The sequence below is a fragment of the Epinephelus lanceolatus genome, chromosome 5, assembly GCF_041903045.1.
Source record: "Epinephelus lanceolatus isolate andai-2023 chromosome 5, ASM4190304v1, whole genome shotgun sequence".
NCBI lineage: Eukaryota > Metazoa > Chordata > Actinopteri > Perciformes > Serranidae > Epinephelus > Epinephelus lanceolatus.
In genome coordinates this window covers 8136461-8144291 of record NC_135738.1, presented here as the reverse complement: position 1 = coordinate 8144291, position 7831 = coordinate 8136461, and the positions used below count along the sequence as shown (strand labels likewise).

Sequence of the window (7831 nt, the reverse complement as noted above, 5' to 3'; positions counted from 1 at the left end):
TGCTTGGAAAAGACACTGTGATTTTGTCTTTTTGGAAAAAAATGGACTTTACTTAACAAAAAACTTCAACAGCAAGTTAAACTTTAAAATGTCTCTGCTGGCAGATAAGACAACATTTTTTTCTAAACCATAAAAAAGCATGAAACTTTTTAAGTTTTATGTTTTTGTTGTCATGGTGGAAGCTCCTCTCATGTTTATTTGTGAGTACATCATGAATATTCATGAGATGAAGTTTTCTGATCCAATCATCCTTTAAGAGCCAGATGCTGAGTCAAGCTGAAATCAGAGTGGTACCGGAAGTTAGGTTTGTACTTTCACAATAAAAGTAGTAACACCAGTGGTACAGTAGTTATTATTACAGTAGAGATGTGATTAAATCTCATATCAAATAAATAAAGATAAATTAATTAGTCGATTGAAAGAAAATGAACTGTTTTGTTTATCAGTTCAGCATTTCAGTCATTTTTCAGGCAAAAATGACAAATATTTCTTAAAGTGAGATTTTATGACTTAAATAAAACATCTGTTGGTTTTAGATAGAGCAAGTTATTTAAGGACATAACTGGATTTTGGGATACTTTAGTTTTGTTGATGATTTATCGAGAAAATAATCAGCACATTAATTGATAATGGAAATAACTGGTTGCAGTCTTTTTACACAACACATTTTAAATCAAATGTCAGTTCTTTGCAAAGAGATGAAATACATAATCAGATCCGCGATGGAAATGAATATATCCCGATAGAAAAACAAGAAAACTACAAACATACTGCACAGAGAGCTAATGGACAATCATTCATGAAATCATCATGACTTTAAAATGCTAAAGAAAAGAGAGTCGTGCTGAACATGACCATCTGGTGACGTGAACACAGAAAACCAACAGAAACACTTTGTTCCCACAGCAGCAGCCAAAACAAGCCATCACCACTGAGCTGCTCTGTAATTGTTGTTTACCGTGTGAGGGACGCTCCCAAACTTTCACCAGGCAACAAGCTCACTGCCTCTGTTTTCACTGACAGCAGCAGCAGCAGGACTCTGACAGCTCCTGAAAAAAGAGGAGAAGGAGAAGTCGGTTAGTTCCCAGAGTCAGACTGCAGAAACACAACTCTGAATGTCTGACGGATAGAAAAGACAAAATGGAGTCTGTGAGGCTGAACTGAGACACAGTGGTGATCTGAGCTAAATACTAACATCAGCAGCAACAATGACAATGCCAACATGCTGATGTAAAGCATTAAACCTGTAATTTTTTAGAAAACACAAACTCAAAGTCAGATTTATAATAAGGAACAGGACACCAGCAGATGACAGGAAACATCCTGAAGGTTGAAAAAGGAAACCACAGACGAAGAACCTATAATTAACTGAGTTAAGTGAAATTATGTGGAGACAATCAGAGGTGGAGGAAGTACTCAGATCCTTTACTTCAGTAAAAGTAGTAACACCACAGTGTAGAGGCTTGACTGATGCGAACTTATCTTAACCAGTTGTAATACATTATCTTTTGTATCATTAATCTGAATCTGCAAAGTAACTAAAGCTGTCAGATAAATGTAGTGGAGTAACAAGTACAACATTCACCTCTGAGATTAGGGAAGTACAATATGAAGTAGGAGAAAATGGAAATGCACAAGTTAAGTACAAGTACCTCAAAATTGTACTTAAGTACAGCACTTGAGTAAATGACACAGGAAGTAAGAAGTTCTACAATAGCTGTATTCATATTCTGTTAATCTGGAGTAACCTCCCAGATGATGTTAGACAGCCCCGACTCTGACCACTTTTGTAAATCAAAGCTAAAAACATATCTGTTTCACACTGCCTTCTCCACCCTGTAACAACCGCAACCTTATTTTTAAACTCAGTTTTTAATCTTAAATTTAAATACTCTTTTTATTTTTGCGCCTCTTGTCCGCACTTTTGTTAATTTTAATTGTGATTTTTTAAAATTGTAAATAACTTAGTAATTAACTTATAACTATAATATATAATTAACTTACGTTATATATATATATATATAAAGCTGCCTTGAGTTGTTACATGCAATGTGACAGTGGTAAAATGTAACTAAGTATATTTACTCAAGTAGTGTACCTACAAATCAAGGTGTACGCCACGTTTACTTAACTACATTTCAAAAGGAAATACTATACCTTTTTACTGCACTACATGTACGAACCAAACATTAGTTACTAGTCTTTTTTCATATAAAAACATTTCATGGCTCCAGCTTCACCAACTTTTTCTTTGAAAAATGTTATTAATTACAATGTATTATAAATAATGTTGAGGTTAAACAAACAAACATAGTGAAGGTGTCAGTTTGGGCTCCGGGTCATTGTGATGAACATTTCTCACTATTTTCATTTTTTTTTTACAAACCAAACAATCAACTGATTAATAGAGATGACAATCTGCAGATGAATCCATAATGAAAATAATCATCAGTTAATAGTTCAAATGAGCTTCACATCAACCAGCTACAACAGTAAAATCCTGATTTTACATTAGTGCATGAATCAGAATGATCTAATGAGATCAAACAGTCACAAAACTTCATTTACTGATACATACTTACATACTTTTATTTATTTCTACAGTGTTGTATTGATACATGATCCTTCATTACTGTCATATCACACCATAAATAATCTGATAACACCACCACCCTACTTATGTTGTTACTAGCAAATAAACTTGTGTACACACACTGAACTTTAACTGTGATATTAGCCTGTGTGTGACTTCATTATTTCATTTTGCAGTGGGGGAGACTGCGATTTGTGCAAGTGCTGATGTCAAACATAGAAAATTATAGAAAGTAAAATTTGTAAAAATATTCATTAAAAATATGTGCAATATGCTTCAATGTTCACACCAGTATGTAAAATATTTAAAAATACAATATGTGTAATATGCTGAGTATGTAAAGTGCATAAAAATGTAAAATTATTGACCTTATGCTACATAATAATAATAACAATAAATAATGATAATAATATCAATACTACTACTAGTACTAATTAATTAATTATTTATTTGTATAGCAGTAGTAACAAAGTTACAAAATGCTTCACAAAGTACATGAAAATAAGACAACAATAACAATACATTTAAAAAATGTTATCGTAACAGAGTATTTTTACAATACTTTTACTGCAGTAAAATAACCGAATACTTCCTTTACCACTAAACAGATATAAACTGGATTTTTACTTTGAAGGCTGTAACCGGAAGTGTGAGCCGTTAGCTTCGTTAGCTTGTTAGCCGCAGCCTCAGCAGCCTGTTGAGCGGCGGCAGAAGCGGCAGTTGGTTTAAGAGCAGAGAAATGTTTGACTTTCTCAGTTTCAGTGTTTGACTGGAGGAAGTGGTCCGACACACACAGTGTGCTCACAACAAACTGTTCACTGTTTGTTTAGTTGTTTGTTTGTTTGTTTGTTGTCTCCGGAAACTGGAGCGATGTGTGCAGAATGAGAGCCGTAGATGAGGCGCTGCAGTCGGCGTTGAGCTGCGTTTCTACACGTTGGGCTGTGTTGTCTCCTGTGAGGACTTTTTATTAATCGGGACTGAAGCGGGTCTGCAGAGGTGAGCTCACACACACCGAGACCACGAGGTTCACATCCTGTCGGCATGACACACAACAACTGTGGTGGCGGTTTGTAGCTTTATTTACCTGCACAAGCAAACCTACAGGCGTTTTAAAACCAGGGGAAGCTTCAGTTCTGCATGAATGGCAGGTTGTTTTGTTGAATCACATAAAACAAACACTTGAAAAATTCTCAAACTCACTGAAAAGTACATGGAGAATGTAAAAGTATAGGCTATAAATATGTTTGAGTCCTTGTAAATTGACTTCTAGGTAGTTTAGAGACTGTAGATAGATCTGCAGGTGGTTTAAATCCTGCCGATGGAGCTCCAGTACAGTCTACTGTTTCAAACTTGTAGATAAAGCTATAGGTCGTTTCGTTCTTGTCAAGAGACCTACAAGTTCTGGTTCACAGACTTTCATGTGGTTCAGGATTTGTAGATGGACCCACTGGTGGTTTAAAGTCTGTGGATAGACTTACAGGGAATCAATGTTTTGTAGTTGCATTGTACAGGTAGGTTAGAGTTTACAGGTAGACCTTAGATAGAAGGACTCGAAGACGGACCTACAGAGTATTTTGGTGTGGTGGATTAAGGTGGATGAAGGTCTAGTAGGCAACCAACATGTGGTTTAGAATCTTGTGTATGGACCTCTGGGTCTACCCAAACTTGAAGATAGACCAACAGGTAATTTAGAGTCTGCAGATGGACCTACTGGTAGTTCGTTCTTGTAGACAGACTTGGTAGTAGTCTTGAAAGGTAGTTTAGTTCTTGAAAATGAATAATGGATAGGTTAGTTCCTACACCCCTACAGGTTGTTTAGGTCTTGCAGACAGATTTACAGGTAGATAGTCTGTACATAGACCTCTGAAGAGAGTACTTTAGAACTTGTAGTTGGACCTGCAGGTAGGTAAGAGTGTTTAGGTAGATCTTAGATAGACCTACAGGTAGTTTAAAACTCAAGGATGGACCTACAGGTTATTTTGGTGTGGTGGATTAAGGTGGATGAAGGTCTAGTAGGCAACCAACATGTGGTTTAGAATCTTGTGCATGGACCTACAGACATGTTTAGAATATATACATAGACCTACAGGAAGTTTAAAACTTGAAGGTAGACCCTCAGGTAATTTAGAGTCTTCAGATAGATCTACTTGTAGGTACTTGTGTAGACATACCTGCAGGTAGTTTAATCTTGAATACAGATCAACAGGTAGGTTAGTCCCTGCACACGTACAGGTTGTTTTGGTCTTGCAGATAGATTTACAGGTAGATAGTCTGTTCATGGACCTCTGAGGAGTACGTTTAGAACTGCAAGTGATCTCCAGGTGTGGTTTAGAGGTTGTAAATAGGCTGCCGTATAGTTTCAAACTTGTTAGATAAACATGCAGTATAGTTCTTGTAAAGAGACCTACAAGAGTTTAGTTCTTGTTGACAGACTTACAAGTGGTTCAGGTTTTGTAGATTGACCTACTGGTAGTTTAAAGTCCATGGATAGACTTGGAGAGAGTTTAGGTCTTAGACGGACCTACAGGTAGTTTAAAACTTGAAGATGGACCTGTGGGTAGTGCGTTTTGTGCTGGTGGAGAGACCTACAAAACCAACACTTGGTTTTGAGACTTGCAAATAGACCTAAAGGTAGTTCTAGACAGACTTACAGGTACTTGAGATTCTGGAGATAAAGCCACGGGTAATTTAAAGTCTGCAGTTTTTCATTCTGTAGTTTTGTTCTTGTAGACAGACTTGCAGGTAGTTAAGTTCTTGTAGACACATATAGGTTAGTTCCTATTGAAAAAGCTACTGGTTGTTTCAATCTTCTAGACAACCAAGATGAGGTTAGAGGTTTGCAGATAGACCTACAGGTAGTTTAGAGTCTATAGATAGACCTAAGTCGGTATTGTTTAAAACATATGACAGCAGTACCAACACCAGTACCCTTGAAGTGAGACCAATAGCAATATAGTAGGCATTTCTTATCTTCTTTTCCCCTACTTTTCTTTCTACTATTGGATACCCATCATGTGAATGGAAGCATTCAAGTTGCGTAAACCGCCAACTCTGTCAAGTACATCATGCTCGACTTTAACACACTGCAGACTGTATGGTTTATACCCAATCACATGTCATATTGAATGAAAGAATGCTTGTTGTGATAGGCTGTGAGCACAACCACACAAATAGTCTTTTTTTCCCAGATCTGGTTACTAAAGGATTGAGTGCAGGTGTTGTTTGACAGGAAAAGTTTCGATAGAACCTGGTACCAGGTTATTTTGGTAGACACCTTCAAGGTACCAGCCCTACCTAAGGGTAAGTTTATTACTTGTGGTTTGACCTTCTGGTAGTTTAAATCTTGTAGAAATCAACTTAAAGGTGGATTTAGGTCTTGTAGGTATTTCTCGAGATACTTAAGTTCTTGCAGCTAGACCTAAAGGTAGTTTAGTTCTTCAAAACAGGCCTACATCGTCCTCTGACTTTTATCTGTAGCCAGAAGTTTCTGTAGACTATTTAACAATAAATACAGATTACTGATGTTCCTCTCATCACTGGCACCATTCAGTAGTTTGATGTTTGCTAGTTTTTCCTGTTGATCATCACTTTGGGACAAGGTTACGTCAGATATTCTCAGCAGCCACGGGGTTCTCTATCAGAAAATGTCCCAGTGATCTCAAACATCAGGTTTTGGCTTCTGTCTGGAGTCGCCACATTTAACAGTGGTGCAGGGAGAAATCTACCAGAGAAGAAGAACAATTACAGAGTCCAGTTTCTTTGACCACATGAGGAGAAAAAGACCAGAATGCAACGCAGTGACGGGATGGCTCGGAGTTTGTGACTCACATGTAGACTGAAGAAACTCTGAGCGCTTTGATCTTAATATTACTGTACTTTCAGATGTACAAATATAACCATTTCCTTTAATTATGTGGATATTGTCGAAACATAGGACATTACTAAGCAGGAAGGTTGCCTAAAAATATAATGTCACTGAAAACTGTTGATCTTGAAGGGATTTTCAGGGAGTTTCCTTTTAAAACCAGTAAACATGGAGATCCTATACTTAAGTAAAAGGACTAATATCAAACTATATAAATAAATAAAAATATGTAAGTATAATCAGTAGATTGTAGTTAAGGTATTTAAGTATCAAACTGTCCCCTGTGACTGTTATACTATATATGCTCTCATTACATGATTATGACTCATATTATCATTAATTGCAAAAGCAGGATTTAGCTGTTGTAGTTGTTTCAGGTGGAGCTCATTTTCAACTATTAACTAATGGTTATTTTCAATATGGATTAATCGGCACAATATTTTCTTCAATAATCGATTGCTTGTTTGGTTTGTAAAAATAGTGAAAATACTGGGAAATGTTTGTTAAAATGAGCCAGAATCCAAAGTGACACCTTCACAATGTTCATTTAACCTCCACATTATCACTAATACATTACAATTATGAATATTATTAGACGGAAAAATTTGTGAAACTGGAACCACGAAATGTTTTTACAGGAAAAATGACATCTTCACATTCATTTTCTGTCAATCAACTAATTTATTAATGGAAGATGGTTTCAGCTGGACTTGTTTAAACTGTTGTGGAGTTTAATTTCTCACAAAGCTTCACGTCTTGCACACAAAACACATTAAAAGTTTATAACTAGTAATTTAAGCCGTCAAATTATTGTAGTGGAGAGGAGTAGAAGTATAAAGTAGCATGAAAAACAAAGAAGTAAAGTACATGTAACTAAAATTCTGAGTTGAATAAATGTGCTTTGTAGTGTTGCCACGACACTGGAATTTCTAAATTTGATACAGTGCCTTTTAAAATAAGAAAATTCTTTTTTGATACTGCAGGGAAAAATTGACAATGAGGGCATAAAATTTAAACTTAATTAAAAGATAAATATTACAAGGTTATGCCATTACAACAACGACTTTTCTTTTCCTGTACCAGCATATCAGTACTGAGAAAAATAAATATTTAAACGGTTTCAAATATTTATAATATAATCTATGTATCGATAATCATTTTGACAACACCAGTACTTCCATTCCACCACTGGGTTCAAACCCTTTTTAAAACTGACCTCAATTGTTTTTATTATATTACATATTAAAACTGTTACATTAATAAGAAGCAGAGAGTTATCACTGTGTTGCATCGAGATATCAAATCAATTTCCCATGACTTTATAATTCCAATAACTGACTGTACGCTGCCATCATTAAATACTGGAAAATACT

At 35.8% G+C, this 7831-nt stretch overlaps 1 protein-coding gene across 1 annotated transcript in view; it reads left to right on the top strand.

Annotated features, from left to right (window-relative positions):
• The first annotated feature begins 3265 nt into the window (after nt 1-3265).
• The window catches only part of prr5l (proline rich 5 like), a 37303-nt gene continuing 32737 nt past the window's right edge, over nt 3266-7831 (top strand). Inside the window, exon 1 of the mRNA XM_033636025.2 lies at nt 3266-3589. The gene's annotated coding sequence lies outside the window, so the exon portion shown is untranslated. The remainder of the gene's footprint in view (nt 3590-7831) is intronic.